The sequence below is a fragment of the Eucalyptus grandis genome, chromosome 9 (assembly GCF_016545825.1).
Source record: "Eucalyptus grandis isolate ANBG69807.140 chromosome 9, ASM1654582v1, whole genome shotgun sequence".
NCBI classification, from domain to species: Eukaryota; Viridiplantae; Streptophyta; class Magnoliopsida; order Myrtales; family Myrtaceae; genus Eucalyptus; species Eucalyptus grandis.
The window spans coordinates 3,556,577-3,569,405 of record NC_052620.1 but is presented as its reverse complement, the minus strand read 5'-3'; the positions used below and the strand labels follow the sequence as shown (position 1 = coordinate 3,569,405).

The 12,829-nt window shown below is 37.5% G+C and overlaps 1 long non-coding RNA gene across 1 annotated transcript; it reads right to left on the bottom strand.

Annotated features, from left to right (window-relative positions):
* Positions 1-11,398: 11,398 nt before the first annotated feature.
* Positions 11,399-12,142, bottom strand: LOC120288126. The gene is made up of 2 exons (XR_005546406.1): positions 11,984-12,142; positions 11,399-11,900 (listed from the first exon to the last, which is right to left on the bottom strand). It is a non-coding gene; the product is annotated as an uncharacterized LOC120288126 (long non-coding RNA).
* Between the last annotated feature and the right edge of the window lie 687 nt (positions 12,143-12,829).

Below are 12,829 nucleotides of genomic sequence, written 5' to 3'. Positions count from 1 at the left end.
AACCAATTAAGTAGATTTTAGGGATTTTACCGCGGATACATCCCCTAACGACTTCACCTAATAGGTTAGTTAAATCGTGAGTGATTAGCTCAGAGAAAAAGGACCATAGGCACGTCGACGAAATGCCCATTTCACTTTATTGAAACGTGGTCGAATTTCAGGATGTCACAGTTTCTATTTATGGCATTTAATTGTATTTTTCGGAAATTATAGTGGGATAGTCGGTGATCGGAATTTCGTGCTGATTGCAATGGTATGCTTGGTTTATTTAATTGAGTAATGATTTGTGCAAATTGAGTGGAAATTGTAATTTTGGTATTTTAATTAGAAAATTCCGGGCGTCGGTTTATAAAGCCAAAAATGTGTTTATGCGCTATATAATTAGTGGGATTTTTGAAAAGAAAGATATTGCAATTTTGGCTCAGGCCGACCGTGTACCCACACACGATTATGTTTATCAGATATTTTTAACTTGGTGATTTGTCAGCTTGTGAGATCCTTATTGCACGTCAGCTTGTGTGAGCATTTATCATCAGCTTGTGAGAGCCCCTTTGCACGTTAGCTTGTGAGAGTAGTATACTATATCGGCCTATGAGCTTGATATGTTAGCTTGTGAGACCATATTTGCACGTTAGCTTGTGAGAGCAGTATACCTTATCAGCTTGTGTAAGCTATGATCGTTTATTAGCTTGTGGGAGCACGATCTATATATTAGCTTGGGCGAGCTACTATATATATATATATATATCAGCTTGCAAGAGCTATGACCATATATATCAGCTTATGAGAGCGATGATCATCTATTGCAGCTTGTGTGAGCAGTGGTTGTATCAATTGAATTGATAGATGGAATTGAACTATTTATGGTACTGATTGATAGATAGTACGGATCATATTGATGGTATAGAACTAAATTGATTGATTGAGTGGATCGATGGATGTATTATTTGAATTGAATTGATTAGTTGAATATATGAATCGTACTGACTTGCAAGAAGGATTTGAGGCGAGGTAAATCCTCTGTCTTGTGTGTGCATAGAAGGCCTTTAGGCATATTTACTTCCTAGTCGGAGTTTAAGGGGTGAACTTGTTGAGACGTTGTCTTATCCCGTCGTGGGCTCAACAAACAAGTCTTATCCTTAGATGGCGAATCCTCCTGAGCGTTTTGGCCAGCCTAAGGTCACCAAACAAGTCTCTCTGATTCCTCTTCATGGGGACTAGGGAGCCTGGGTTTATGAACTTGTAAGATCCATTGTCTGGGTTGATGCGGGTCTACCTCAGAGGGTACCCCATCAATTTAGATCGTGGTATCGTCACGGGGGAGATGGACCCAGAGAAGGTCCCTTACAGGAGTCTAAGATCCCTATGTCGGTGTTGGAGATGGTTTTTGGTGAGGGTACAACTGATCCTCCCGGTGGTGCAATGGTGGACCTCAGTCCCCAGGAGACCCTGGAGTCTTCGGCCAAGGGTTTGAACGCTTAGAGGACTTGTGGCCTTTCTCTTTTTGGTAGATCTTTGTCTATAGACTAGTACTGTAAATAAACTAGTCAGCTGTGTATAAATGTTTGGTTTGGTTGTGAAATTATGGCCCTGCTTTTCTATCCCATCTTTGTGCTGTCTGGAGATTTATTTATTCGCTTCCGCATGCGCATTAAAATGAAATGGTCGGCGACGGGTCTTAGGACGTTGCAATTTAATCGACCACCGAGGGATGAGTACGCTCTTGAGGATCAGGGCGTGACACCTTCAACTTTGAAAGAGAAAGATCCTTGAAATTCCATTCACACTGTAAATATCAAATTGTGCTATGCATCAATGATAGTGACCCTATTGGAGTCATTTCTCAAAGCACATAGTAGACTTCCTCTTCCACATGTACTCAAAAACCAAGAACATGCATCACTTGTGCAAGCACAAAAACATGAAGCTTCATTTTGCTTCTATATCGGGTGCGTTTGGTTCAACATTCTAATGGGCTTCAGCCTTTAAAGCCTCTTGGGAAAATGCTAGACTGTTTGGTAACGATTTTGAAGTAGCTTTCAAGTGAAAGTCAGCATAGGGAAAGCTGAAAGCCCAATGCTAGTAGGGACTAACTTTGAGCTTTTAGCATTTGGCCAAATGCTAAAACTTACTTTTTCCCCCCCAAAACTATCATTGCTCATTTTTCAAATTTCTTATTTTGCCCTCATTATTATTATTTAAATGCAAAATAATGCTAAAAAAATCAAATTTATATAAATGCTAAAAAAATCAAATATATTTTGGTCTTTTTAAAAAAATATTTATATATTTGATTTTTTAGCATATATATTTAATTTTTTTAGCATTATTGTCAAAATTATATTTTAAAAAGTTGCATACATTATTTTATTCAATTTTAAACAAACAAAAATTAAAAATTCCAACGAAGGGTTTGTTTTTTTTTTTTTTATAAAAATTATATATATGTATTTGTTTTTTTTAGCATTATTTTCAAATTTATATTTAAAAAGTTACACACGTTATTTTTCAATTTTAAACAAATAAAAATTAGAAAATTTCAACGAAGGATTTGGACTTTTTTTATAATTATATATGTATTTGATTTTTTTAGCATTATTGTAAAAATTTATATTTAAAAAGTTGCATACATTTTTTTTTTCAATTTTAAAACAAAAAAAAAAATTCCAATGAAGGGTTTGGTTTTTTTTTTTTTTTTTTAAAAAAAGAAAAAAAATTATATATAAAGTATTTGATTTTTTAGCATTATTTTGAAATTTATATTTTAAAAGTTGCATACTTTATTTTTTCAAATTTAAACAAAAAAAATTAAAAAATTTGACGAAGGATTTGGTCTTTTAAAAAAAAATTTATCTATATGCATTTGATTTTTTTAGCATTATTTTGAAAATTTATATATAAAAAGTTGCATACATTTTTTTTTTTTTCAATTTTAAGCAAATAAAAATTAAAAAATTCCGATAAAGGGTTTCTTCTTTTTTTAAAAATATATATATGTATTTGATGTTTTTAGTATTATTGTCAAAATTTATGTTTAAAAAGTTGCATACATTATTTTTTTCGATTTTAAACAAATGAAATTAAAAAAAAAACTAATATTAATTATCCAAAGGGTTTTTTCAAATGTATTTTCTACCAAATGACACTTCTCTCAAAATTGCTTCTCAAAATATAGTTTACCAAATGGCTTTTGCATTTACCTAAATTTTTTAGACTAAATTACTTTGCATTTTCCCAATAAGCTTTCAAAATACTGAACTAAACACACCCGATGATCATTTGGGCATAAACATGTATAACTACCCTCAATATTATGGCACTTTCCCTCACATTGGTTTAACGTTGGATCTGCACATTCGTCAATATCTACATAAATTAAACACACACATCAAATGTATCTATCTTCTCAAATCTTATTAATGCAAAGGACAAGATAGAGAATGACGATATTATGAACCTACCATGACAACCATCCTCGACGTAAGGATTGCCTCGGTAACCTTCCAAACAAGTGCACTTGTACCAAGATCCATTTTCGGCATCAGTGCAATTGGTGTTCTTGGTGCACATGTAGCTTGTGCTGTTCTTCTTGGCCTCCTCACACGTTTGATTCCCTATCGCCCAATTGAGAACTAGAGGGGGATCTTTAAATTTAAGCTGCTTAAGGTCACCAACCGAGAAGTTGTAGGATCCGGTTTCTGCGACGAAGGCATAGCTGCAAGGATTGAAATCCAGGATGTTGGAATGATTGGAAAAGCTCTCGAACGAGATGATGTAGTTGAAGGTGTTCCTTGGGATGCTTGTCTCACAGCAACCAATACCAGTACACGACCCATCACTGACATCCGAATCGCTGCTACACCAAGACATACACCCGAAAGAGAACTTCCCAAGGCGGTCTCGGAAGGCGGCTAAGGTGTCGCAACCAACGGCAGTGAACTTGTTCTTGGTGCTGGATAAAGGGAATTCAGATATGATGACCGATACATAATTGCTATAAGACTCATCATACCCAGACGAGTTATAGCAATTTTGACCGGTCCAAACAGTTAATCGCATTTTGTGGCCCTCCACAGAAATGTCTCGTATTTTCAAGTTAGAACTTTTTTTTATGGAGGTAAGGCACAGGAGGGTCGGTAGAGTCGTCACAATAGACAGTAAAAGATGGGTGATCGATGTGGCAGTCGGAACTACTGTCGCTCGATCCAAAGGGATATGGAATCACAAGTTGTCCGCAGGAACTTCGGTATCCAGGCTTGTCATTAAATCATCAGCTTCTGCTATGTGATTGTGGTGTAGACCGAATAAAGCCCCAAGCACCACAACTTTCAAGAGAAGCTCACGGATGACCATGGTTCTTCCTTCAACTCTGTTCGCACACATGTAATTTTCAAGATGGGTCATATAAGGAGTTTTCAAGATGGGTCTTTTTTTTTTTTTGTCCTTTTGGTCAAATGTTATGGGCTAAGTTCAAGTTATGGAGTTGACACCAGCTGGTCCTAACCACTTGCATGAGACTAACCAATGACAATTCCCCGTGTGACGAAGTCATGTCCAGTGCTCGTTCCATTTTCCAAATGCATTATTCATTTGAGAGTCCATCATTTAAATAAGGAAATGTTCCAAAACTTATTTTATGAAAGTTGGTAATGTGAACTTGACAAATTTTTCTTTAATCTTTCATCGCTACACATCGAGAAGACAAGCTATTTTGAGCCAAAGACTGGACCACTTGTGACAAAATGAGCTGCTATTATCTTTCAAATAATCTCCAAATATTAATCTAGGATTCTGCAGTTTGAGAAAATGAACTCATAATTCATTAGAGTAAGGAATATTCATTTTCTGCTAAACAGAATGTATTGAACTTATAATTATATTCCCCAGATGAGTGCTTTCCTATTTTGACTTCTTTGGAGCCTCCGATAGCACAGCTGAGACAGTGACGGATTCTTTGACCCTGCTGGGGTGGAGCGATTAGAAATGGAGTGTAAATTGAAGAAATGACCTTAAATCTTTGTGTACTAACTCCTAATCAAATTGTTTGGGATTCAGAAGTGAAAGAAATCATTTTATGGACTTTGGCACTCTTTCGGCCATCAAAGGAAATTGGCGCGCTCCTTCTCTGTTGGACGTCTCTCTTTTATAATACAAAAGAGAATCTCTATCATTTACTGCAACACGAGGAAGCCCACTTCAGATGAAAGAAAAGACAAAGGAAATGTGCTTGCATTAATGAGTGGAGGAAGACTATGACGTTCTTGCACATGGGCCCTTCCTTTCTCTTTCTTCAATTTTTAACAAAGACAAAAGAAGGGAAGGAGAGAAAGCAACGTCGATGGAGCAAAAAGTCAAGAAGATCAATAAACGAATGAAGAAATGAAGACGCGTCAAAAAAAAAAAAGGAATGAAGAAATGAAGAAAAGAAGTTCTTCATTTAATGCTGCACGTTCAGCCATGAGAAGAATTTCTAAAGCTGGATTATTCTTTCGGCTGCTCAGAACAAGTGCCATTTGTGATCGAAGTCACATATTCTCATCAGTCCACTTTCATTCAATGGACTCAAATTCGAGACATATTTTCAATACCTATCAATTTTTTTATACCAGGTGAATTGGGGATGTGGCTTCTGTACATGGCAATTTTTTCTTTTTGAGCGTTCATGTCAATGTGAAAACTAAAAGTTGATAGGAAAAGGACAAGGCCAGACACTTTCTATGGCTGAACATTTCCAAAACATGATATTGGGCTGTAACTGCCGGTCGTTACTTATGAGAAAATCACATATTGACGAATTTCATCCGTTCATAACCTTGGAAATTTCTCTTTATAATATTCTTATGTTTATTTTTATATATGATGTGCATCCCAAGTCACTAACTTATTAACTAGGGCCTCGACTCTCGCCATCATAAGCATCTACCAACTTTTAATTCGGGTCCTTGGGTTTCGATATTTTATAATAAAACAAAATATTGCTTATCAACTTTTCTAATAAAATTAAAATGATTTTTAAGTTCTCCATCGTATATTTTATATATTTGAGAACATTTTAAAATTTTGTGTTTAACAAAAGTATGGTAGAAGTTTGGTAAAAAGTCTGGTAAAGAGTATAAGCATTTAGATGATGTTTTGCAGCAAGATGATGAACTTCATAGCTTGATGACAACCTTTATAAATGATGATCGAGCTTTTAAGAACCTAAATACTATATACATTATTCATAGTCTCGATTATATTAATTATGTAGTGATCACATCATTAGTAACATATGGTTTTGGGGTAAGTACACTATTAGTGCCAAAACTTGTGTACAGCACTCACTTTGGTGCCAAAAGTTTATTTTGGATCACTTAAGTGCCAAAACTTTTGAAAAACGATCATTTCAGTGCTAACGCCGATCTGGTTGGTCGGAAATCCGACGTAGCAGTTTTTTTTTATTAATTTTTTAAGCCGACGTGGATTGCCAGAGAGTACAATCAGCCAACAAACAACAAAATGATGCCTGTTTAGCGTCATTTCCCCCCAAGTAAGAATCATAAATCCCCAAATTGAGAGAGAATCGGAAGTTCAAAACCTAAATCCCCAATTTGAGTGCATACTTTGATTTTCTTTCAAAATTATCAGCTCACTCTTGCAAATGGAGGGCGGAAGCTTCAGCAGCAGCTCACATTCCTATAGAAAAAGCGAATTAGATGATGAGTGTTACTGTTATTGTGGGTCATCAAGTCCAAGAAGAACATCTTGGACTCGATTGAATCCCAAGAGAAGATTCCATGGGTGCGGCAGATATAGAGAAGACTCGAAATGCAAATATTTCAAATGGGTTGATAAGAAATTCTTTGATCGAGTGACATAGGTGATCTTGGAGTTACTTGAAGGCCAACATCAACCTCCTCCTACATTAATGGATGAGTTAAAGGATGTTGACTTAATGCAAGCTCAAATGAAGGGTTTAACATTTCTGGTTGACCATTTGAAGAGGGAGGTTTTAAGGTTGAAAATTGAAAGAAACTTTTATCGAGCGTTGATTGTGTTATTATTCTCTTGTATAGTCTATTCAAATGTGAAGTGAGTAATGAGAAGAAGTTTGTATGTCTACCATAGTTGAAGACGTGGAATATGCATTTATATTGGATTATTTATAAGTAAAGTATGTTTTTGGTTTGCTGCAATTTTTGTATGAAAAGGTTTTGGGAAAAGCCATGGTAGAAATGGAAGGTTGGAGTTGGAATGCATTAGTTGTGAGCACTTAAAAGTTTTCTTGTTTAGTTGTGTATTGTCAATATTTGTTTTGGTTAGTTTTTGCTTCAGATATAATGGTTTGTTGCATTTTTTTATTTGGTAATGGTTTGTTGGTTTGTTGCAACTTATTATTGCAAACCATGATGAAATTAATGGATGGTGGTAAATTTACGATTGACTATTTCAGTGACATAAGTTGTAAATAGTGATCACTTGAGTGCCAAGTTTTTATAAAAGTGATCATTTAAGTGCTAATCGCGATTACAAAGTGATCACTTGTGTTGCACAAGTTTTTAAAAAAAGAACATGTTAGTTTCAAACATCACTTGACTTGCACCAGTCGTGGTGCATCTTGCATCTTGTTGCACCAGTTGGGTTGCTAGTGTATCTTGTTCTTGCATCAGCCCATAAAAGTGTTGATGTAATAAGATGCACCAGCACCCAAAATTGCTCATGCAAGAAGATGCAGCTCCCATAACTACACCAAGGTGAGCTGGTGCATTTTGTTCTTGCACCAGAACATACAACCAACCGAAACCCAAAAATTCATTAGCATCCACAACTTAAATCAGCAACAATATATGCACACATCACTTCTTAAAACAATATCAACCTTATAAGAACATTGCACCAACAAAAAAAAAATTATATAGCATAACTGATAACTGTCTTGCCAGCATTATTAGCCAAAACCAACACAAGAGAAAATAACAAAAACAGCTATTGCCATTGACATTGATTGATTCTTTATAAAGTTCAAAACATGTCTGACTTTGTGACATCCTGATTTTTAGGTTCTGTTTTTTATTGAATAAGTTGGGCTTTTCATCGACGCGCCTATAGTTCTTTTCTTTGAGTTGGCTACTCACGAAATAACTAACTTATCAGGTGAAGCCATTAAGGGATTTTAATGCAATAGACTTGAGAATTCGACCAGGAATTGACTGCTCGACCGTCCTAGTCTACAAGGGTCATTACGGCACTATCAAAATAGATCAGAGACCGAAGATATGTCGATTCGATAGAGGTATGTGATTAGTCACTTGGTTACAAAATTTCTGTCGATCGGCACTAGACTGATTTTTCTGTCATTTTGGTATCCTGTGCTCATATTTGAAAGAGTTGCCAATGTGTCAAAGATGTACATTATGGCTCAAAAATAATCGACCACGGGTCAATTGTACTAAAAATTCTTAAAAGTTACCCGGTAGGTTAGGTCATGCTAAAATTGCTAGATTGAAATTAATCAGAATTTGAATCCGATTTCAGAAATTGAAAGTTCTGTCATGTCTCGATTCAATTTTAGGAATGTCAACTCATCCTCCAAATATTTTTCTGCAAACCGAGATTTTTGGCAAAAATTCAAAATAGGGCCGTTTTTGTCCGGAAAATTCAGGGGACCATTTTTTATCGTGTTTTTGGGATGCAAGTTGGTTCTATTGGTGTGAAAAAAATGTGAATTGAAGTGTGGAAATTTTGGTGGGAATTGTGGACTCCGATTTGGGTTCAATTGGAAAGGAACTTGGCTCAATTTGGGAATTGGGTGCAAATTCGTAGGCCATGGTTCCCCTCACTTTTTGGACCACTTGGGACTTGTTATAGGGGGATTTGTGTGCACAAAATTAGCTGAGGATTGAGCTGAAACAAGTGGGGCCTTGCCAAGGGGACAAATGAGATAGGAATGGAGACTTTGGGGCCAAGGGGTCCCTCCACTCTTGCAGCTGGCCTTTCTTCTTTAGCAAGACTTGCTTTCTCCATTGTTAGACCTTGTGGAGCTCCCAAAAAACCAGAAGAGGCCAGGCCAAGGCCCCCAGCCCGTCGCATGCCCGTCCGACCGCCGCTAAGCCGCCGCTCGCCCGCCGGTGCTGCTCGCTCACGTGCCAAAGTCTGCGAGTCCCTTGCTCGCATCTGCACCCTACTCGCCATCATGGTCGCCGTCGTGGTTGCCTGAGCCATTGTATGCCTTCGCCTAGTCCCGTAGTAGCCTCACCGTTCAGCCGTGTCCCTTCCCTCACCGTTTCAGTCGTTGGTTCCATCTCCTTTGGCCTAAAGTAGGAATCGAACTAGCAAGGGCCCTAGGTCTTCGTGGCCCATTTCCAAGCTCTTTCGGGCCCCTTCGGAGTTTGTCGCCCCTTCGGAGTTTGTCGCCCATCCTCTGCGTTGCCGTCGTCGTGGACTCACCGGATCGCTAAACCGATGAGTTTACTCGCTAAACTCTGCTTAGAGAGTTAATTATATTTAATGGTTGATTAGTTTAGGCTAAGTATGATTTAGGTGGTTAGTTAGAACAAATTAGTGATTTAATTACTCGTTATTACATGTTAGGTGGTTAGATAAGCTTAATTAGCAACTAGATAGGTTGTATTATTTATCTAGATTGGTTCAAACTTTTTCCGGGCCCATTTCGGTATTTAATTAGGCTTTTCCGGCCTAAATTTCTATTTATGGCATTTAAATGCATTTATTTATTAGTTTTGGTATTTTTTTTAATTATTTATTATTTTCGGAAATTATACCGAGATAGCCGATGACCGGAATTTCATGCTGATTGCAATGGTATGCTTGGTTTATTTAATTGAGTGTTAATTTGTACAAATTGAGTGGAATTTGTAATTTTGTGTATTTATCCCAAAATTGAGTAATTTCGGTATTTAATTAGAAAATACCGGGTGTCAGTTTACAATGCCAAAAATGTGTTTATGGACTATATTAAATAGTGAGATTTTTGAAAAGAAAGATATTGCAATTTTGGCTCAGTCCGATCGTGTACTCACACACGATTATTTTTATCGGGTATTTTTAACACGATGAATTATCAGCTTGTGAGAATTTGCATGTCAGCTTGTGAGAGCATATTTATAGTCAGCTTTTGGGACCCTTTGCATTTGAGCTTGTGAGAGCAGTATACTGTATCAGCCTAAGTGCTTTGATATGCCGGCTTGTAAGAGTAGTATACCCTATCAGCTTGTGTGAGCTAAGATTGTTTTATCAGCTTATGCAAGCACAATCTATATATTTATCAGCTTGATCAAGCTATCTATCTATTTATATTAGCTTGAGCGAGCTATGACCATATATTGCAGCTTGTATGAGCTAAGATCGTTTTATCAGCTTGTACAAGCATGATCTATATATTTATCAGCTTGAGCGAGCTATCTATCATCTATATCAGCTTGAGCGAGAGATGACCATATATTGCAACTTGTGTGAGCAATGGTGGTATCAGAGGATTGATATATGGTATTGATTTGATAGATAATACTGTTGGTATCGAATTGAGCTAATTGACTGATTGATCAATGGTTTGATTTAATTTGAGTTATTGGTTGAGATCATGAACTGTATTGACTTGCAGGAAGGAACTGAGGTGAAGTAAGTCATTTATCTTATGTGTGCATAGACAGCCTTTAGGCGTATTTCCTTCCTAGTCGGAGTTTAGGGGGTGAACTTGTCGAGACATCGTCTCACTCCATCGTGGGCTCAACTTTTTCAGACCCTTAGATGGCGAATCCTCCTAAGCATTTTGGCCGTCCCATGAGGGTTACCGAGCGAGTTTCTAGCTATCCCGATCCCGGAAGTCACTGGGTCTACAAACTTGTAATGACCACTGTCTGGGTCGAAGAGAATCCACCTCATAAAATACCTCATTGATTGAGAGCGTGGTTCCGCTACGGACCCAATGGTTTCAGGGTGGGTCCCGTTAGGACTTTTGATATCCCCATTGCGGTAATTGATGCTACTCTAGACGAGGATCCAGCTGACCCTCCTGATAGTGTGGTGGAGGACCCGACGCCCCCAGCGCCTGTGGAGATTGAAGAATCGGCGAATGAGTCCGACTAGCGGGTCATAGGACGGCTTTGTTTTGAAGACCGATCCTTTGTAGACTTGTGAATATATACTAGTTTTGTAAATGACTTAGTCAGCTGTGTATAAAGGTGTGTTGTGGTTTTGAAAATAAGCTCCTACTTTTCTATCACATCTTTGCGTTGTCTGGGGATTTATTTATACGCTTCCGCATGCGCATTAAAATGAATGGGTCGGCGACGCGTCTTGGAATGCTGTAATTATTCAACCATCGAGGGATGGACACGCGTTTTGGGGCGTGATAGACTTCACTCCCCAATCATTGAAGGTTTAGCACTCTCTTAAAAAAAAAACAATGGCAATATGCACCCTCCTTAAAAAACAATGGCAGCAACTACCATCAATAAAGATACAATATCCAGCACCCTCCTAAAAAAGAAAATATAAAAAGAGATCAGCACCACATAAAAAGAGACCATGTCCAGCACCCTCCCATTAGTCAATATGCACAACACCCCAATCTCCTTTTCCTCTTGGAGCTTTGAATTGATTCATAATCCGAGCACTCTTTCGAACTGGATGTGCAAGTTCTTTAACTGGCCTTTCTGTCACCTCCTTTTCCTTTTTCTTGACAACGGCTATTTTTATTCTAGCATGTGTCATGTGTTGGTCCATATAATCACTATTGCTCTCCTTGATCAGTTGGTTAAGATGGAATTGGTGTTGGGTTCTTTTTGAATTGCTGTTTTGCAGCTATACCTACTGTCTTCTTCTTTGGAGCACTCTTCTTTGGCCTTTGATTCTTGAGTTGGCCCACCTTGAGAGATAAGTACTTCCGAAGTTCTCCCGGGCTACAAAAATATAGCCATATTATCAACCAAATGAAATGAATTGAAGTACAACAAATTAAATGCATGAGGCATACAAATCTTACATTCAAAATAGTTATTCTAGTATGTTCATCTGTGTAAATTCCATAAACATATTGCCTTAATCTTTTTCCAAGAGCCCCTCTTGTTCGCCGTGGTGCATCATTTTCAGCAGTAGCAATGAATGAGGGAGCAACCTGTGCAACTCGTGTAGTTGCTCGTCTTCTCACCTAAGAAAGAAATAGCAAATTTAAAATTTCAGCCCATAAAAAACAAACACAGCAATGTAAAACTTACATGATATTTTTTTTCTCGTTTGCTCAATAGTGGACTCAGTTGTTGTTATTGTTGTCATGTCCATTCTAGTCCCTGTCCCTACATTTGAGCCTACAACATGGCCTTTTTTTGGCCATTTAGTAGGCCTTACAACAATATACTGTATCAAGATTATGACGAACTATCATAAATTATTAGACATCTACTCATTTTCATGGTGGAAACAAATGGAGAAAATTTCTCAAATTACAAATGCATGATAGAGGAAAAGCACAAGAGAAGACAATACACATGGTCAACCATCAAACTTTATTGAATTTGAACCAAAAAGTTACTGAGGCAAAGAGGATACTTACCTTACAACAGGGATTTTTGTCCGCCCTTCAGTAGGTAATACATAAGGGCCTTCTGTCCGCCCTTCAGTAGGCCCAACAAGAAGCTCTTTAGTATGTCTTGTTCTTGGCACTAAATCTTCCATTACATCTTGCTGTTGATGTTGCCTTTTCAGCTCACAACCTTTCTTATTGTGCCATTCCTTGCGGCAATAGGAGCATGTCATCTTTACCCCAGTCTTACTCATCCTCTGACTTGATGCCTCTTCCTGCTGCATTCTTGGTCTCCTTTTTGGCATTCTT